The sequence below is a fragment of the Camelus ferus genome, chromosome 1, assembly GCF_009834535.1.
Source record: "Camelus ferus isolate YT-003-E chromosome 1, BCGSAC_Cfer_1.0, whole genome shotgun sequence".
Classification (NCBI taxonomy): Eukaryota; Metazoa; Chordata; class Mammalia; order Artiodactyla; family Camelidae; genus Camelus; species Camelus ferus.
The window spans coordinates 8784729-8807114 of record NC_045696.1 but is presented as its reverse complement, the minus strand read 5'-3'; positions in this window follow the sequence as shown (position 1 = coordinate 8807114).

Genomic DNA, 22386 nt, shown 5'->3' with positions numbered 1-22386 from the left:
ACACTAGACCCCACTGCCTCTCTGGAACAGTGCTTTCTGATACCTGTATCCCCAGCACTTCAACAGAGGAGGTGCTCAGTTAATTCTTTTAAATGAACGGATGACCAAAAATTTGCCAAATTTCTTCATGGTCACCCTTGCACAAATGCAGTCGTCCATTCATTTGCTCAGCATCCGTCCAAGGACTGCTATGTTCCAGGTGCCGCTCTCCACTGAGCAGCTTTTACACCCTCCTCCTTGACGAAGAAACCAAAGACCTCAAAGTGCCAGGACTCTAGAAATGTCCTGTGAAGTACCTACTTAATTTAACAGATACGCCAAAAGTGAACCACAGCTGCTCAGTACACTAACCAAGTCGTTTCCCAACAGCCGAAATGTGAAATTGATCATGTCCCTTGGAAGACTGAACTTCATCTAAAGGTTAATTGTTGTTGCTTTTGTAAACTACGTGTAGCCTCCATACTAAAAGTTGCTCTAAAACCCCTTTTTTAATTGATAGCATATGATACGAAAATGACTAATTTAAAGAATATTTTTCTGATAAATTATTACATAGTATTGTGAAATACCTCTGTATTAAGTCAATAGTGAACATCTTTACATATAGTTACATATGTAGTATATATAACTGAGGTCCTCCAAAAGAATTATTAATATCTATTAACATTTTTCTGTATGAAGAGATCATTTTTTGGTTGTTATAAAAGATTCTGCAAGGAATATCATTTTAAGAATATGTTTTTGTATATCTTTATTTATTCCTTTAGAATAAGTCCTTAAAAGTGGGATTTTTCAGGCCAAATTCCATTTTGAAATTACTTTGATTTAAAGATTCCATATATTTTTCTAGACTTGGAAGACAATAAAAATATTTACAGACGATGATGGTCCTCTTGTATGAACTTGTGTGGATATTTTTCATTCTTTTCCCATTTTCACAATTCAATGTCAAAGATAAATTCATTGCAGATCAAGAATCTTTTTGATGACAATATATTTACTTCTACCTAAAGGAGGATTATGGTGAAGACGTTGCATCTTGTTAAGTACAAAATTCTCTCTATATTTACATTGTTTAGCAGAAAATAGTTTGAAAATGTAGAGTGGAGACAAATTGAATGAGTTAAAAGTACCAACGGCATTTTAGCTGTCTGACTGAAGAGACATTCCAAAATCTTGCAGCACAAGAAATACTTTGAAAGTCAGCCTTAAACTTAATCCCATAGGAGGGAGACTTGGCAAGCAAGTCAGCATCTTTCTTGTAACCCTAACAAGTTCACGGATTCCAGTAAGCTTCCATGCATTTTGCAATCCAGATTCTACCCCATGAATCTTTCTTTCTTTTGAGTTTATGAAATTTTCTAATTTTCCTAAAATGTCATACAAATCCTTTAACTGGTATATATCTCTCAATCATAAAAATGCCATGTCGATTTACAACCTCCAAAATCAATAAAACCTCCCCTCCCCGAGTAAAAGGGAGCAGGATCTGGAATCACTTAATGAAATGTACCTAATAATAATATGACAACAACATGCCACGTTATCATGGCTCCAACTCGGCTGAGACAGCCTGGTCAGTACTTGGCTATCTTTGAAACAAAATCACATTCTTCAGGAAGTGGTGGTGGTAACTCAATAAGCAGCAGCTGTTCCTGGGTCTTTGAAAAAAAAAAAAGTTTCATCATTTGAACAGTGTTCAGTATCCAGCATTATGCCCCATTATAACTGAGGGCCAAAGTGGAAAACTCTAGTTTTCATAACGAGTGGAAAATCTCTGAGCAAATAAATAGGTGAAAAAAAATTTTTTTACTCCTAATCTGAGGATCTATCTCAGTTTCGATGTACTTTGTTCACATCAGTTTCTCTGTAATGTTAATTTGCACTTATTACCCAGAAATTCCATACACACAAAATGATTGCTCCGTTCCCTCCAATCTTAATAATGAGTGCTCCATGCCTGCGCCATTTTAAAAGCTTTCTAAAGACCCTTTTAAAATGAAAGGTGATATCACTGAACGTAATGTTTATTTACAAGATATTATGATCCAAGTCTTCCAGAATGCTCAGTATAAATAACAACCCGGCAGCATGCGCTGCATTTAATAGAAATTTGATCCCATCAATTTTACATGATCCTACCAAGGAGAGTGTAGAATCCTAATGATGCTAATGAGAATCTGATATTGACAGAAGATTCATTTAAAAATAAAAATGGCCCGAAAGATGATTAAATCAGATGATGGCTTGTCAATACCCATCTAACATTAGGTCTCACTATCAAGATGACCAACCACACTTTCAATAACAGTAATAAATAGCGATTATGATTCCTGTGTTGTACTCAGGCAGAACTTTTCATCAGTGGCCCTAAAAAGATATGTATTCAATTATCTTCAGACTCTTTGACAGCTTGGGCTTGAAGTCTCTACTTCCAGGAGAAATCTAAACCAACATCATGTTCATCATTGTGCTGAAATGGCTTTAGTCACGTTTACTCAACTGACTGCAGAGCTCACACTGTGTCCACCCAGATGATCTGGCCAGGAGGTCCCTCTGGAGTGGAGAGAGGATGACACAGACCAGATCATGATTCCAGTCGGATTCTCTCTCATGCCCTAGTTATCTCAAGAGCCGAGGGGTTTAGAGCAATCCAAACATCTGCTGAAATTTACATGCTTTATTCCTGAATTAAAATTGCTAGAGTTTTCTTCCCATCTTTAAGGAAAAACGAGGAACAGCAAACTCATTCTAAAACATCTAGCTTTGGCAGTAGAAATACATATGGAATGACAATTTATAAATTATTGTATGTTCTCATCAATTTTGACACGTTATGCCTGTCAAAGACAATACTGTAGAAATTTTCATTTGGATCAGCCTGTACTATCAGCTGTTGTATATCTATTCACTGGCATCTGACACAGTGACTACCAATGCCCCCGCGATCCCCTGCCTCACCAAGGGCTTAAATATTTATTAATAGACGAGGAAACTCACTCATTGTCCAGATCTGATTTTCTCACTTCTCCTGTACAAGAGACAGATAACCTTGAACAGGCTGATAGGACAACCAGTCATATTCTGGTAGGAATGAAAATGAAGAAATATGTGAGGAATGACTGGAGAAAATGGAAAAATAGGCTTAAGAGGACTCCAAGGAGACATGACCCCTGTTTCGAGTGTGCAGAGGCCCATGATGGAGAAAAGGAGGAAGTTCAGTCCATCCTGAAGAGGCAGCCAGAGCCAGGACGAGGACACCAGATGGGGGAACGTGTCAGTTCCCAATGGCAAAGCAAAAGTCATGAGCGTCCGATGGCATTGCCTAGGCAGGAATGCGAAAGAAGAGGAAGCATGTGTGTAATGACTACGTAGTTGTGAATTCCGTAAATGGTCCCTAAGTACTAATTCTGAGCATTGGGCACGATGCAGGATGCTGGAGATATAAAAGCTGAGAAAAGATAGAAGCAGTGTGTGCCCAGGGATCTGAGCATCTAGAGTGTGGGAGGATTCTGGCTATCACACTCATATATGCAGACCTACACTTGTACTTCGAAAAAGTCACTTGGGCTCAAATGGAGAGTGGATTGGATGGGGCCAGGGTGTATCCAAGGAGATCAGAGAGGGGCTGCCCTAAAAGAACACTAGGCATCAGGTTACCACTGGGCCCAGAATCTTAACATCTTAAGATGTCTGTATTTGGAGTCCAGGAACTTTGCTTCATTCGCTTACTTAATTTAGTCAATATTCAGTGCGTTAAATGACATTTTGAAGCTAGAAATTAGATTTGATGTTGTTATTATCAGTCCCCCAATTTTTCAATGCCTGTAATGTCACCGCTTTTGTTGCCAACAATATTTCCTTTTGACTTCAAGAACATCATTCTATATTCTTAGCCACATGAGGGTAATATAATTGAACTTTGCAACAAGTTCGTCTATTGATTATCAAAATAATTGCCCGGGAAGTCAGTATTTATTTATTTATATCAATGATTGTCTTTAAATAACTGCATGCCAGATTTCACAAAACCACAAAATAAAGGTAAGCTGAAAAATAAGCTATTTGGAAAGACTGCAAATCTTATGAGGAGCTTAAATTTTCTCACCTCCATATTTACATAATTATCTGCATACCTTAATGAAGCCAGTCTGCAATAGCTTCCTCACAGAGTCCTATTAAAAATTAACGTGTTTATAAAGCCTTTATGCACAGAGTTTGGAGAAGTAAAGAAGGCGTTTCTGTCATTCAAAGATGTTTTCTCTAAGTATCGGATAGCAATGTCATTAATTTCCTAGTTTTTATAATGATTGGAAAACCTCTGGGCAAATAAATACATGGGTTTTTTTGTTGTTTTTTTTTTTTTTCCTTTTTGCTCTAGGGCTAGATGTTAACCCCTGTGAGTTAATTTTATTAAACCTTGTTAGTGATTTGTCTTTTTTCTTCTACAGAAGATACGTATGTAAAGCTATTAGTATGTATTCTTTCTTTAACAGTGATTTATTTTGTGGTTTAACTCAATCACTTACTAAAAGCTGAACAATCTAAGGTGGGCTTTTTGCTTTCTATAGGCACGTGTCTGTGTACTTCAGGCCTTTGCTGGGGTGGAGGGTGGGGAGAGATAGGAGAAAACTTTAAAGTGAAGGAACAGGATGAATCCCCAGTAGCATCAAGAGAAGGAGATGTGAACTTAAAGAAGAGTGTGGTGGAAACCGGAAGTTCCTTCTGTTTTTGCATGAGCTTCGCCACAGTGAGTCTAGCTTGACCTTTGGTATTTTGATGATCAAAAACAAAAACAAAAGAAGATAAGCCAACAACAACAAAAACACATGCATACACCACTGGGATTTTTCTGTTAGGGGTTAGAGCTGTCAGTTGTGCAACGCGGATCTCGTACTTAAGAAAAGCAGACACACAGTGCTTGGGCAAGGCTCTGACCTTCCAGCCACACTGTGGGAACTTGGACATAAACAAAAGCCAGGAGTCTCTGGAGTTAGAGGGAAATCCATGGACAGAGGATGCCCTCTTCCTCAGAGATATGTTCATTGTGCACGTACATTCACTCATCATCCATCCATCCTTCAGTGGACAAATGTCTCTTGAGTACCTCTGATGTGCCAGGCATTGTGTCAATGACTCTGCCATATTTCTGTGGAATGAATGAAGCAAATGGCATGGTGCCCGTTTCATGGCTGTGGAAAGAGGGCAATGAAAGGCTGAAGGACTTGCCTTATGAAGAAGCAAAAAAAAAAAAACTAAAGTCAGGTTCTTGGGTTTCTTGTCCAGTTTGGGTTTGGTTTGGTTTGGCTTAGAATAGTGGTCCCCAAGCAGGGGAAGAGCGACTGACAACCAGGGGAACGCTGGGCAACATCTGGAGACATTTTCGCTCGCCATGACTACAGAAAGGGAGGACCACTGCATCTGGTGGGTAGAGGCCAGGGATCTGCTCAGCATCTTACAATGCACAGGACAGCCTCATAGCAAGGAATCATGGGGCCCAAAATGTCAACAGTGCTGCAGTTTAGAAACCCTAGTTCAAAAGGAGTATTTGGAAATTTTAGATGATGCTCCAGAATTTATTTCCCTTATCTGGGTAATAAGAAAACTTCAGAAAAACAAAAAGTGAATTTCTTCTAAGCTGAAGTTGACACAACTGTTTGATTCTCATAAATGAGTCTAAATCTAAGTTCTCTTTTTTTTAAAAAAAAGAAGTGCTTATTTCACAGACAGCATTTAAAAAAAAAAAAAATTCCACAGTGTGGCTACCCACTGTCACCACAAGCAGTAGCATTCTTATCTATCAGTGATGGCCTCTTGGTATGCAGTTACGGAATGTACAGCAGTCTTTTCTCACTGTTGTGTTAGGACATTCAATCCACTTGCGGTTTCCCAAATGAAACTCTAGCTCCCTTGCTGTAAAAGTCACACGTTTAATGAAGTGTATTTACCATGTATTAGTAAGAATCTGGAGCTCAAGAAGACTGCACTGGCAGCAAAATCAACATCCTCATATTCAAGTAACCCTTCTCCCTCCCTCAGTGAGACGTCTGTGTGCTAAGAGTCAACTGGAAATTCCAGCCACTCCCGTGATGATGTTAAAAGATGTGGAGAGCGTTCACTGTGTTTACCTCGCATCTTTAGTTCCCAAACGCTCGTGGGAGGTAAGCTGGGGCAAGTCTCAACATCACTAACTATTTGCTGAACCGGTCACAGGGCAAGGCACTTAAGTATAAGAGCAAATGGCTTACTTCTAGAGATTTCCTGGCTGGGACAATATTGATTTTGTTGTTTACTTTATCATCAAATCACAGTCACATCATTAGGCCATTCCCTGGGATGAATGTTTCTAAGGACTATTGTTACATAATTTCGAAAATAACTTACAGACATGATTTGCTCCTCAGACCTCCATCATCCTTTCAGTAAATGCTCAACTGAGGCCCTTTGTATGCCTGCTAAAAAACCCTGTCCAAAAACAATTGTCTTATCAATGATCATGATAGCAAAGGAAAATGTAAACAGGAATATCTTAATTTCTTTCAAAGCATTCTGTCTGGTTTTCTCTAAACAACAGCATGGAAAACCTTAGTCTTCAAGAATCTCATAAACTCATCACAGCCTTTGCACCAACACACTGGACTCCATGTTCTCTACTGTCTAATTGGGTCTGACAAATGTATTTACTTGAGACCAAAAATGAGTGTCTGAGTTTCTTATTTCTTAGTTTGTTCTCCCACAGGGACGTGGACAAATGGATCTTTGCTTCCCAAAGCTGGACAGTCTTGTGCAATGTACACAAATATTTCCAAGTGCATCACGGCACAGTGACATTATTTTTATGAAAGTGACAGTGATGTGTCAGGGTGAGCAAGACAGTATTAAAAAAGAATGTGAAAGTTCTGGTACATAATGTATAGCGCGTGACTATACTGAACAAAACTGTACTGTATTTTTGAAAGCTGTTAAGAGTAAATCTTAAAAATCATCACAAGAAAAAAACCCCATAACTGTCTGAGGTGATGGATGTTAACTGAACATTATGATAATCATTTTGTAATATACACATATGTCAAATCATTATGTTGTATCCCTTAAATTAATACAATGTTGTATGTATATTATATTTCAATAAAACCGGGTGGGGGGAAGAATGTGATGAAACAACAGAGAAGAAAAGTACAGCAGAAGCCACTTCGTTGACATTTAAAGAATTTATATTTTGGTACCCCTGGTCACACCATCATATCCAGGCAGTTTCAATGTCAAACAAACAGAGCCTTGACCACATCCTGAGGGCCTGGAAGGAGCCATGGCGCCCTGGGCTCATCAGGCACAGGGAGGATGCGGGGAGCACTGGCATCTGCTGAAAACAGCTAAAACCTCCAGGAAATTCAGGTACAGCTCCAAGTCTTCTATAACTGAAAGTTTATTTAGATTCTAAAAGATGAGGTGAGAGGATTACAGAAGTGCTATTGATATGAAATTTAATCTCTTAAGCATTCATTGAGCACCGCAAACGTTTGCTGAGCACCCGCATGCCTTTCTCAAGCACCCAGTCTCTTCCTGGCACCATTTTATACACTGAGGATGCAGAGAGAAAGGTGCACAGCCCTACTGCCCTCTCACAGGAGCTTACAGTCCACCGGGGAGACTGAGGTGTAGAGAAGTAACCGCAGGACGCTGTTAGCCACAGCAGAGAAGTGTGTGCAGAAAGGGAAACAGCGTGCATGAGGACCTGAAAACTCAGCCTGGAAAAGGTGACGTCTAGAGTTCTCAAGGATGACAATGACGGCAGTATTTGGATAAGGAAGGTGCTCAGAGAGAGCAGAGGTAACAAGTTCTAAGTCAATTTCACAACCGTTTACGGAGGACTCTCCGGGAAGAACACGGTGCAAAGGATGGATGAAAGGAAGGGAGGTCCTGCCTCCAGGGAACGTTCTATCTCCTACTTCATAGCAAATGTGAATGTTTGTAACTCCTTGAGATTACAAGCACGTGAAAGATACACTAATTACCCTTACTTTCAATTCATTGCCTTTAATCTTCTCCTTCTGGTGCAGATGCGGTTACAGATCCTGCCAGATGTGAAAACAAATCGCCCCAGAATGATAAAGCAGCGATCCCAATAGCTGCGTAGCCAAACGATACGCAGAAGTTCGAGATGGAATTCAGTTGATGAACACAGACATGGGAAAAAGCTCAATCTCATTAGTGGTTAAAATATATACTCCTAAAATGTTGTAACTTTCTGTCTCTTGTATTACCATACATTTTATAAAATATTAATGTCTTAACCTGGGGACACTCTGGTGAACCTCTATGTTCACACGTGGCACTTGGACTCCATATGTCTAGATCCTTGACCCCAAAAGAAAGGGGAGGGGAGACCTCTATGCACAAAGATGTCCACTTCAGCATTATTTATATTAACAAAAATAGGGAAGCAAACTGAATTTCCAATATTGATGGGAGAGTTAAATCGTGCTTCATTGTTTAGACAGGTTATAGCATTATAATTAATGTTAAAATGTATAATCATAAGTTAAAACCTCTTGCCACGTGGAAACATTTTCAATATGATTACCAAAAAGGGTTAGAAAATGGCGTGTACACTTTGATTTCAGCCATATAAAATATTCATGTATCTAGAGAAAAATCAGAAGGAAATGCACAAAAATAGCAGTTAATATTATGTAAAGTGTTTTCAGTACCTTGAGTCCTCAGACTTTCTGTTAATTTTTTTTTTGGCGATGCCAAGATGAGGGTAGGATTTGAATCATTTACTTAACCCCACAGTAATGGGGCAATAGACACAACACTTTGAAACACCACTCCTGGGTACTTGTAGAGACTCACGCAAAAGTGAAAAATAAACAAGCATATAAGATTAAGAAGAAAATTATCATTTTGGTGGGAGGGGAGGGCATAGTCACTCCAAATTCTGCCTTCAGTAGAGTTGCAAGTTGTCATTACAGGTCCTCATCTTACTGATTGGTTCGAGCACAATGGCAGAACATGGACATCTAAATGATCCATTTACCTTGTAGCCAGAATTAAAAGCCCTTTTTTAGGGAGCTCAAAATGTCAAGAGGCAGAGTCATGCTGCGGATTGATTCTGTAGATGAGAACATTTCCACCAGAGCATTTGGCCTGTGAGATGTCTAAGTAGATTAATTGAAGTAGAAATGCATTATTTATTATTTAACACTTAGTGAAAGCCATCCATGAGCTGGGCTTAATAATGATTTCTTTGAGATACTTACTGATGAATGAGAACTAGATAAACATAACCAAATATTATTTGGAAGGTTTATCAAGTTTCAAAATCAGAACTTTTTTTTTTTGGAAGGAGCAATTGTGATTGTCCCTTTGGACACTGTAGAAGATAAGGCTTCTGGTACATAGGAAGCTCTGAGAATTAGACTGTTTAGACAAGGAAGGGGCGGGGGTTTGACAATGGTGATGGAGGTCTCTTCTGTCAGGGCCGTGATTCTTATTCCTGCAGATAAATCTAGGGGACCCATCACAGGAATATACTGACTGACCTTGGAACTCCTGATGGTGACAGCTCATTATTTTAGGATTGAAGGAAGACTTCTCTTCCGATTTCAAATGTCTGGATTGCTGGAAAAGCTGAATTTACAAATTCTGATCCATATCCAGATACGGGAAAGCTGATCTTCTGCCTGGACAGTGGTGTCACTCCCAGAGTGCCTCCAGGTCCCTCCGCAGGAGCTTCCCTGGGCCCAAGTGGCACTCTGTTTCTGCAGTTACTTCACTCAGCACAGACTGATCCAGGGGCCTGCTTTTCCAATGGGGGCAGCCTGTGACTGGGGGACCACTAACCTGTGGCTTCTGGCTTTAAGAGAGTGGGTAGAAGGTACAAATGATTAATTGTCCCTTCATCTCCAAAGATGGCCTCATCATGCCCTCACCATGACATCATGATGAAGTCTAATGCTTCTAGTTTCATGATCCGGGCAAAGTACTTAAACTTCCTGGAGTTCACCTTCTTTATTGTAAGTGGCATCAGGCACAGAGAGACACTCTCGCGCTTTCTCCAGTAGATTACGCATAACCAGCGCATGATGTGTGCTGGGCACTCCATGCCTCTCCTTCTTTTTCCTTTTTCATTGTCTTATATTAAGAACATTTAACATGTGATCTATCCTCTTAACACATTTTTAAGTGCACGGTACACTACTGTTAACTGCAGGCGCGATGCTGTGCAGCAGATCTGCAGAGCTTACTCGTCTAGCATAACTGAAGCTTGGCCCCATTTAACAGCAACTCCCCGCTTCTCCTCCCACAGCCCCTGGCAACCACCATTCTACTCTCTGCTTCTATCACTTTGACTGTTTCAGATACCTCATATAAATGGAATCATGCAATATCCGTCCTTCTGTGACTGGCTTATTTCATTTGGAATGTCTTCAAGGTCCACCCATGTATTGTTGCATATGGCGGGACTTCCTTTTAAGGCTAAGTAATATTCCATTGTACATATATTCCACATTGTCTTTTTCCATTCGTTTGTCGATGGACATTTAGGTTGTTTCCACACCCTGGCTGTTGTGAATAGCACTGCAATAAACATGGGGATGCAGATATATCTCTGAGACCCTAATTTCAATTATTTTAAATTAATACTCAGAAGTGGGATTTTTTAATCATGTGATAGTTCTAGTTTTAATTTTTTCGACCTTACCCCCCAAACTTCTCCGACACTGACTTCTAACTTTAAGTTTCTTTACACATAGCATGGACTCCAAAATCTACCCCTCAACTCCTCACTTCCAGTGCCACCCAGTTTCTATTTTTTTTCTGACAATTTCTAAGTATTTTGTGAGTTAGGGTTTTGGTTTTTTTGGTTTTTTTTTTTTTAGCTGATTGATGGGATTGAAATTCTTATGTATCTGCCAGCAGTGACTTCAATGGAAGGGATGACTGCTGAACTCTGAAAGGTTAACACTGAACTTCAGAGTAGTTTATGAGACCACATTTTATAAACAAGATTTCCTAACCAGCTCGAACAACGAGAAAGTCAAGTTTGGGATTCCCATGCTTTCCGTGTTTATTTATTTGACTGTTTTAGTTTTATTATTATTCAAGAATAAGTAGTACACTCTCATTTGATATGTAGGGGTTTGAATATTTAATTTTTTCAGAAGATTTACCTTTTCATAAAATCACAAGATTTAGCACAATGTGACAAATATGTCTAAGTAAACACCTTGAAGGCAATGTCAGAAAGGATATTTACTTATGATTACAATCAGTGGCATAAACTATAGTTGATTTCCAAAAATATCAAATTTAAAGTGGAACCGTATCACGTGTGATAGTTTGATTGACATGAAATTCACACATTAATTCCTTAAATGCTTCCTTGTGATGCTGTCTGATAAAATATGTTCTTTGAAAGGGTCTCCTCTCTGCCACACACATTTTTAATTCCTACCTCCTGATATTTTTATATGAACTAAACATTGATCTTGGTGTTCTTTGCAGATGAGATTTGGTTCATTCAGATCTACGACTCAGTGGAAAAAGACAACACACATTTCCGCAGAGCAGACTTGGGAGTGCACAGACCTGGGAAAGCATCATGCCAAGTCTGATCACAGCTCTGCTGGCCCTCTTTAGCTTGCCGGGTCCCCTTTGCCGTCTGTGCATTCTTCAGTTCCTGCTTTGAGATGCAGCGTGCCGCCTGAATGATCGCTGAGCTTCCCCTAAGTCCCTCTCACATCGCTGGCCTTTTCTGTGATACGGATGTGTGTGTTTATCACTGCTCTGACAATTGATGCCAATGAAAAAAAATTATACAGCCTTTGACAGTGCATTTCTTGTTCTTTTATCCTGCACAAAGCCACTGAGTTAGGGGCAAAAATAAAGGATTCCTGAAACATCTGTGGTAAGCTGGTCTTGCCTTACCGGGTGAAAACATTTGAGAGAGGTACTCAGTGTGAAATGGAGGGTTTGCCTAAGAACCCCTGCAAAGGAAATCAAGAAGACCCTGCTCTCTGATCACTGAGCTGCTTTCTGTTGCCAAATATCTTGAATACCAAAAGATGATGAATTTATAGGACTTTGGCTACACGTTTCCCACAGGCTACTGGAACTTATGCACTGAGGACTCCAAATGCTGTGTTCTCACTCACATCCACAAATGTGGACAGTCTCTGGGGCCAGGTTGCAAATACAGATTTCAGAAGTCTTTTTGGGGGGGAAGAAAATGATAACACAGCAGTGGAATAACTGACGGCAGGTAACAAAACAACAACAACAACAACAACAACACGTCATGTCTTTAAAGGTGGATAATTTTTGTTTTATTATATTTGACAAATCCCCAGAAATTCTTCCAAAAGACCACACTTACCTAAAATTAGATTTGTGTGTGTTATCGAATTGCCTTTTTCTCTTCTCAAAGAACAAAAGAATGAAAACAGAAGAGTTTCTTTGGCAGTGGGAAGCGCTGCGTGAGCAAATTTCCATGCAAATTTAAATTTGTTGTTGGTATGTGGAAAGCCAGCTTCATTAAAGTGATATGGAAGTTGCTTGTCTAGTGTTGGCAACTGTATTATATGGCAGACACGTGATTCCTAGGGACTCTTGGAAGTTACTCTCAAAAGAGTGCTTATCACAGCAGACACTGTTTCTCATTGGACGTCTTGCATGGAGGGAAGAATGTGAGGGAGAACAAGAGAGAACACGTAGATGAGAAAGAATGCTGGCGAGTTAACGGCAGTAGGCAAGAAAGAACTCATCACAGGGACGGAAGACTAGGCAATGTGCGGCAGCCATCTTGCTGGAGAGTGGGTCTTTGTCTTATGAGGGAAAGAATTCAAGAGTGAGCCACAGCGAAGTGAAAGTAGATTCATTCAGGGAAATACACATTCCACATACAGAATGCAGGCTGTCTCAGAAGGCCAGAGAGGCAACCCTAAGAGAGGTACATTCCATAGGGAGAATGCGGTCCATCTCATTCAGAAGGGAGAGTGGCCACGAGGCATGGGGGGATGGTTAGTTTTCATGGGCTGGGTAATTTCGTAGGCTAACAAGTGAGAGGGTTATTCCAAGTGTTTTGGGGGAGGAGTGGGGATTTCCAGGAAGTGGGCCCTGCCCACTTTGGGGCCTCGTATATTCAGCCTGGGAACTGTCATGGTGCTTGCAGGCATGTCATTTACCACGCTGATGTATTGCAATGGGTGCGTAAGGAGGCTCAAGGTTTACTGGAGGTTGAATCTTCTGCCATCTTGGGCCTAACTGGTTCTAACCAGTTTATGTCCTATCCTCGGTTGCTGTGTCCTTCTTGTAATGGTTGTGCCCTGCCCTCTTCCCTCCTGTCTTAGCCACATTGCCCTTGATCTTGTTTATTCTCATTTACCAAGGCCCTGGGCATAGAGTGGAGTCATGCAAAGGACCAGGATCTGACACACACTCCCCCTTCCCTTGGGGGCAGACACCAGCCTCTCAGCACTCAGTGTGACCTCTCCTTTAAGAAGGGGTTGGTTGTTTGACTGGTGCTGCAGCCCCTAGTTATTTTCCATGAGATGTTTGTCCTCACAAAGAGGCACAGAGAACCTGCTGGCTCATCTCACTTGGGCATCAGTCTTTTGATGATGTTCTTCCCCCGTGAGAAGCCGATTAAGGATCCTTTGTGCACTCAGTAGACCCAAGCTGGGACTGCCACCTCCCTTCCACTGTGTAATTTCATTCCTAGTTTTAAAATATCTGGTATTATTTCTTGTATACCTGGAGGTATGACAGGCTAGATTATGCTGTTCTGGAAGGAAGCAAGAGGGTAGGATCTATTGGTTAGAAAAGAGATCTTTCAGTAACTAAAATAAGTTGTGTGCTCAGTAACAGAAAGAGAGAAAAGGACTGAATCGTATGTTTGCCTCTTCAATGTTTAGCATCAGCTAATTTTTTGATTGACTTAACATCCGTAACAAACTGTAGACATGAAATCATAAGCATTCTTAAAGAACTGAAAGACTAGGCAGGATCTAACTATGAAGTCCAACACAAGTGGAGAAATACTTGATTGAATGCCAATTTTTAATATGTAAAAATCAAGGATGGTTAAGCTCCAACAATTATTAAGCAACTGGCAAATTGTTTTCCCTTTACATTAAAAGACATCTCTATTGATTAAACATATTACATGTTTAATCAATGCCCAGCATTCTTTGGCCCTCAAAGCTTCTGAGGTAAATCTTATTATCAAGGGTTGCTGGATTTAGCAGGTAAAAATACAAGATGCTCAGCTAAATTTGAATTTCAGATAAACAATGAATAATATTTTAGTATAGTATGGCTTATGCTATATTTGAGACATAGCTATACAAAAACATTATTTGCTGTTCATCTAAAATACACAGATGATTAATTTGGGGGCTATAATCTTGGTAAAACTCTTCTCAGGCACTATTTGGTTCTAATCTTTGAGTACATTTTATATACATAACTGGCCTATATATGAGTATAGGTGTGTATACAACTGGGTTAAGCCCAGCTTCATGGAAGCACTGAGATGTTTCCACAGTGGGTTTGTATGCTTCGGAATCTGTCATTCCTTGTCTTCCTAACTCCCAAATTACGCTGAATGGGCCCTTGGAGAGACTGTGCCAATTTACCTAAGATTTGTGCTAAACTGCCTTATACACTTAAAAATGAAATATGACAGAATGGTCTGGGTTTAAAACATTGAGTCAGACCAAAGCCTCTGGCTTAAAATAAAACTGTGAGCACAAAAACATGGCATAAACAAGATGTGGTTTAAAAGGTCGATGCCTGGAAAACCTTCGAGAAGCCAGCATCAGACCTCAGACCCTCAATCTTAATTTTCTCAAGCCTCTCAAGAAATGTATTTGAAGTTTAACTGGTACTCACATTGCACTTACATGGCAGGCCTGACTCTGTAGCTCTTACTCGTTAATCCACGTAAAGCCTCATGATGCAGAGACCCTATTATTATTCCAGTGCGATCGAGGAGGAAACTGCGGAGTAGAGGGATTAAATGACACCCCAAAGTCATATAACTAGTAAGCGGTTAAGCGAGGATTCCAACCCCGCCACACTGGCCCCGGAAGCCACGCTCTGAACCATTAAGCGGTGGAACCACTTCCACTTGTTACACAATTTTGGAAACAGATCAAGAATTCTCTGCACACATGAGAAAGCATGTGATACGTTCATCGTTTCCAAGACTATTTTACGAACATCATCTCATTCGGGTCTTAGAGCACCTGAATGTGGTGGAAAAGGCAAATGTTAAGTGTTGTTATGGCCATTTTTGTAGATGAAGAGATTGAGGGGAGGCATGGGACGCATCACTGGGCCAGCCTCAGTCAATTAGTAAATGCTACGTGGCCTAGTCTAAGCCCCATTCTCTTTCCACTCTGCCTATGTTCGCTATGGAAATGAAAGTGGAACCCAGAAAATGCAGAGAACAATGGTTTTGCTCACATTTTAAATCTGGATTTTTGAATGCAGGCATGTCCTTAAGTCTGGGATTCTGGGAGTTGGAGGCAGGCCTCTGCTTGGTCAAGCAGTATCCAAGGGAAGAGAAACCATCACTCTGACTTTTCTTGGTGATTTGAGGGTGGCTTGGAGGCTATGCCAAAATGGGAAGCTTGAGTGTCATTACAGAGGAAATCCCTAATCTGGACACTGTGATACCAAGTGCAATAACAAACAGGTCACTAAAACCAGGCTTCTGCCAACTGGGGGACCGGCACCATCAAAACTCTGCTAGTTCTTAAGGTGCTCATCCGTACTGAAATGGCAATTATAAATGAATGCACCAAAATTTAGAATGCTGGGTAGACCTCATCTTCCCAAAGTGAGTTTTCTAAGCACCAAGTTTTACTGCTGGGAAATTACTAGGGTCCGGTATTAAGAACCAAGGTTTAGATCTAAAACAAAAATTAGAGCGCTTTTGAGTAGAAAGAGACATTGGTATTTACAATGGATAGTCTAGAAAAACAGGAGAAATGAATGACTTTTCAGAGCGAAAGGAGAAATAAGCTGTGAAAATAGCTACCTTTGTTTAACTCAAAGTGAGTCACTGTCTGTAGAATTCTCTTGAAAGGGAATGTGGGCGGCCAGGCCAGTTGCCACTGTGATCTTCTGAGATGTCGGCGCAGGCAACAGGCCTGCTAATGAGACCTCAGAAGTGTCTGATCATCTCCTCTAATTGCTCTAAATAATTGGAGAACTGCTTGGCCTGGCCTCCCCTTCCCAAAGACGGCCAGCTCAAATATGCAAATCTAAAATTATTTGAATACTGTTCTAATTAAAGTCTGGGCTACCCATTATTTGCTGAAGAACAAAACAATGACTTTAAAAAAAAAACCCACTCACTATCAAATCCTTCATTTTAAGCTTCACTGAACTCCCCAAATTACCCACAGGCAGTCTTGACAGGGACCACTTTACAAGGGAGTGGATGACCTCTAATTAAGACACAAGGAACTTCTAGTTATGTTAATATTTGAAATTGAAATTGGTTTGACCTATGCAATTCCACAACATACCACCAAGTAAATCTCAAATCCAGGCACCTTACAGTTGGCAAAACATCTAATAAGTAGATTGCAATGTTACAAGTTCCAGCTCCCTCCTCCCTGCAGTGATTACACTATGGAATGGCAAGTCTATAATGTCATAGTGATGACATGGTTTTCTGTAGGGACTTTATCCAACAAAGGATGTTGGACAATTGTTACTAGATCTTTTTTCCACCAGGAGTGGAGGTCTGCAGTGCACACTTTTATTCAGACTCTCTTAACTGGAGTAGCCTCTCAAACTCTCTCCACTCAGCCTTTCAACACTTTTGAAATGAATCTCATCTTCTCTCTTCTCCCTAACTTACACTCCATCCTTCCTTGTGCTCCAAGACACCTTTCCTTCACTAGCCTCTCTGATAATGACTTTGAGGTTTACATTTACATTTTTAGCCTTTTGCAATACCCACTTGAGTAAGACTCAGTCCCATTTTACCGTAACTCTCCAGAAGAAGTTACAAAATCTTGCCTTCTCTTTTAATGTGTATGGATTCCATTTCTTCACCTAAATCCTGTATCCCTCAGTCTCAGAAAAAAAGGAAAACTCTAAACTTTTCTCAACCATACTTTTGTTCTCTCTCTCCCTTTCTCATCACTGCCAAATTCTTAAAAGTGCGTTACTTCCTCATCACGCAATGGTCCTTTGACCTTTCCAATCTGTTCTTCAGCCCTATACCAGAGATAAGTTTTCTGCAGAAATTAAATGTTAAGGAACTCCTGCTTTAGAATCAGAGACCAAGAGTTGGAACCCCAGTTTTTCCAAAGGTTAACGATATTGAATCTGTTTAATTGTAACCTACCTCCTTAATTTCTTTTTTGTCATCTTAAAATAGAGTTAGAATAAATACCACTGTTTTATGGGTACTTATTACAATAATACAGTGAGTTGTTGCAGGGATTAAGTAACATAGTGCTTAGTGCTATAGTGGTCTCATCCTGAGCGATCAGTAGGGCTGCATGTTGGATGATTTTATTGTTGTTATCATGCCAAAAGGCCGAATACAATAATCATTTCCAATTTTCAAGTCCTTTAGCTTCTCTGCACCTTCTGTTTCCAAATTAAGTTGCTTCAGTGCATTCCTTGCCTCTCTCCCATGCAGGAAGCTCGTGTAATTCTGTTCTTATCTCTGCTGTTGTCTCTCCTGCCTTCAGTGGATCCAGCTCCTCCCCCGGCCGGATGTGGATGGTCTTCAGGAGTCTGTTGTCAGTTGACCCCCACCCCTCCCACACTCTTCTCCCTTGTGATTTCCCCATGACCAGGACTCACATCATCCCTGTTCTGTCCATGAGTCACTCCCAAATGTGGAGGGCCAGTATCAGCCTCGCCCATAAACTATCTGCTGAACAGATCCAGATACATCAGCATATCCCACCAGCACATTAAATCTCACACATTAAAAACCAAGCATCTTTTCCCTCCCTTCCTTATAAAGCCTATTCCACTCGACCTTATTTCTGTGAAAACCATTACCAACTCCCAGATCCCAAGTTATGAAACTGAGAGCCATCTCCAGCTCCCTCTCATTTACTCTCAAAGTTAATTTCATCTCTCAGAGAGACACAGAGGACTGTTACCCTGAATCCAAGCAGATGGTTGGAATAAGAAGAAAGGAAATTTCAAAGAAAGTGTTATTTTTAACATTGTAATGGCTGCAAAAGAACTAAGGAAAACAGAAGTTTCATTTGACAGCTACCATGTTCCAAAGCAGTACAAAGGAAAAGATATTATTTCAAGAAGGAAGGGAATCTTGAAAAAATGAAGTTCTGATGAGAAACTGGGAATATCTTTGATAAGGAAGATTGAGGATGGATGTCTACAAGGATAAGGGCTGTCCAGGGCCATCAGTGAGCTGGAGCCACTCCAAGACATGGACAGCAGAAGGAACAAGGGACTTATAACCAGCAGTACCAGCTTGTAATAAGATTATTGGAAATTCTGAAGTCCAGGAGACTAAGTCTTTTAAAAATTCCTAAGGACTAAAAAGAAAGCGTGGGTTTTATTGTTATATTGCACTGAGAAAGAGGGTAACTTTATATCACAGACAATGGAAGCAAATTTAAACTACCTCAGTTCTCATTCGGCATCCATCTCTTCTGTTGAGAATCCACTTTGCCCTGAAAAGACTTTGTGCTGTGATAAAACTGATGTCTGAGCTAGTGATGGGGACAGTCGACATTAATTGAGTACTTCCTGTGTGCCGTATGCATTCTCAGTTTGTCCTCACTACCACTCTCTAAATTAGAAAGAGAGGTTTACAGATGAAGGAAATGACACTCCAAGAAGCTGACAGCACTTAGCTAAATAGCAGAGCCAAGATTTGTATACTATGAACTCTGAAGGTCAAGTTCACTACTATGTGATGACACTTCTCGAGTCTGGTATCCTTATGACCCCAACCCCAGGCCTGCGACATTTGGCAGGTGTGACCACTGAATCATTACCCATCTCTAAAGAACCATAGAAACTAGGGGAGAAAAACTGAGACTGTTGAAATATACAGGCATCGATTTTCAATGGGGAACAAGGTCAATTCTGCAAAATGATAATTATAACAGGATTCAAGAATCAATTGTTATGTAGGTGGTTGGGACGAGGCTTAAACAAGGGGCACCACAGGCTCTTCAAAAACAAAGTCAGAACAACTGCCTTTTCATCTTTTCTGCCGTGAGTTTACAAGGTAGGGAATCAGGAGACTGCAGCAGATGTGGAACATCTCAGACTGGAGGGGAAGGCACTTCCAGGCTGGTTAGGAGATATTTAAGCTCACATATAACATCTTCACCAAGGTGTCACTTTGTCATCTCTAGTGTATGGACCTCACTGAATCATAATGATGCATTTCAGATATGAAGAGTTGAGACTATTTGGGAAAGCGTGGTTAAGTCAGCAAGTATTGTCTTACCACTTGGAGGAATTCAGCACAAACCTGGTCCTCCTTTCTACCTGAGAGTGCTTCCTGTGTGAGCACAGATGCCGGACTCCTCACTCACACTTCCTAGCCTTGTTTTTTCAATCAGCCTTCCTTGGAGAAGAGTTTTGTCATTTACGTCAACAGTCTCCAACTTGCTATACAGCGCCAGAACCAAGCAGGGAGCCTCTTAATATGCTAGAGAACTTTTTGAAGTGTAAGATCATTCCATCATTCAGACAAGACTAGAAAACATTAAATCTGACATTCAGCTTTATCAATTCATATCATTCTATTTTATTTGCTTCAAATCTCTTTTTAGAAACCATTACAGACACACTGACTCCCCCATTTACTGTCCCCAGATGCCATTCATTTCCCTCCCTCCCTGTTATGAGTTGATTTGTGTCCCTTGAGAATTCCTATGTTGAAGTCCTAATCCCCCAGGTCCTCAGAATGTGACCTTATTGAAATTCAGTCATTGCGGATGTAATTAGTTAAGATGAGGTCATACAGGAGAAGGGACTTCTGGCCTCCAGAACTGTGAGATGATACATCTGTGTCGTTTAAGCTCCCAGTTTGTGGAACTTTGTTATGGCAGCCCTAGCAAACTAATATACCTCCAAAGGTGTTCACTACCACGGCTTAAGCATTTACCACTCATAGAGACACATGGTAATATAGATCTATAAATATTTAAAAGTACTGTTACGGTGTATAAATTTTATATACATGTTGTGAGATTGTATGTATTCTTCAACAACTTGCATTTTTCCTGTTTTTTGAGATTTATCCCTGTGATTATAGACGTCCTAGTTTATAGTTTCTCATTCAGTGGGCTACAGAAATGCCAAAATTAGATTCCCCAGGTAGACTGGGAAGGGCAGGGGATGGTTAACCCCCCAAGGAGATTTCCATGATAGATTTCTCAAAATTCTTCGGTGTTACATGAAATAATAAGGGTTAGAAATGGCCATTCTCATTCATTTATTTTAGGTTTCATACTGGAATCCACTATAAGAATAAACCATGATTTATTTGCTCATTGCATAAATATGGGTCAGTTTCTGGACTCTCTATTTTGCTCTATTATCTGTCCTATTCCCAAGCCGCTCTTTCTGAATTACTACATGCTAGAAAGTCTTAAAATCAAGCAGTATATACTCTCCAATTCTGTTCTTTTTCCAAATTGTTGAGTATTCTATATCCTTTTCAGTGATATATAAATTTTAAAATCTCCTTGACAGTTCTACAAAAAGGACTGGTGAAATTTTTAATTAGGAATTCATTAAGTCTGTAGATCACTTTGAGGAGAATAGACATTATACCAAAGTCAAGTCATACATCTATGAACATAATATATCTCTTTCTTTCATTTAGGTCTTCTTTAATTTCCTCCAGCAAGCTTTTGAATATTCAGTGTAGAGCTCTCCCATGTAATTTTTTATGCTATTGTAAATGGTATAGGTTAAGTTTCATTTTCCAATGATATTTGTTACCATAGAGAAACAAACACAATTGATTTTTCAAATGTTGACCTTGTATCCCACAACCTTGCGAAATTTGTCTCTGGTTCTAGTAGTTGGCTTGTGGTTTACTTAGAATCTTCCACTACACAGTCATGTTGTCTGTGAATACAGGTAGCTTCATGCTTTCTTTCTAGCTCTATGACATAAGCCAGAAAATTGCTTTGGAACAAAGTTGATTTGAAATTATGAGAATGGACATAATTTCCTTATCTTCAGTCTTAAGTGGAAAGGTATTTGCTATTTACCATTAAGTTTTCTGTGCATTATAAAGAGTTTTATAGATTCCCTTGATCAATCTGAGGAATTTTTTTTCTTCTTACTCATCGAATGTTTTTTCTTCACCTATTAAGATGCAAATTTGAATTTCGTCCATCATTCTCTGAAGTATATTGATTAATTTATATATGTTTAACCAGCCTTGCATCCTTGGGAATGAAAAAACCCAAAAAGATATGATAAATTATCCTTTTCTATGTCCTGTGGATTCAATTTGTTAATACATTTTAAAGAATTTTTTCATCTACATTCTTGAAGAAGATTTTCTTGTTGTTGGCTAGTTTTAGAATCAGGGTTATGCCAGCATCCTGGGAAGTAAGTCATCTCATTAATTTTTAAAGACTTTGTGAAGGCTTAGTATGAGTTCCTTTTTAAATATTTCAGAGAATTCACCCCTAAAATTAAGTGAAACTGCAGTCTTCTCTGTGGAAAGATCTTAAATTACAGGTATCATTTATTTATTCAGTATAGGACTACTGAGATTTTCTATTTCTTCTTGAGTACATTTTGCTGATTTGTATTTTTTAAGAATTTTTGAATTTCCCAATTTGCTTAACTTACTGGTATAAAAATTGTCCCTAATATTTCCTTATTTTTCTTTCTAATGTCCAAATGATCTATAGTGTTGTTTCCTCTTTTATTCCTCATACAGTAATTTCTGTTCTTTGTTTTCTTGACACTTCTATTTAGGGTTTTATCAAATTTATTCATCTTTTCAAAGAAATGAATTTAAATGCTATTTATTTTCTCTATTTTTATACATTTTCTATTCAATTCATATCTTTTCTTATCTTTATTCCTTTCCTACTTCATTTTATTTTAATTTACTCTTCTTTTTCTAGCTTCTTTTGATGGAGGCTTATATCATTAATTTTAAGCCTTTTTTTGTTCCCTAATACAAGCATTTAAAGCCATATATTTCCTCCTAAGCACTATTTTAGCTATATCTCATACATTTTGATATGTTGTGTTTTCAATATCATTTAGTTAAAAAATATTTTCCAAATTCCCATATTTGACCCATGAGTAATTTATTAGTGCATAGTCTAATTTTCAAAAATGTGGGGATTTTTCAGATATCCTTTTTGTTAGTGATTG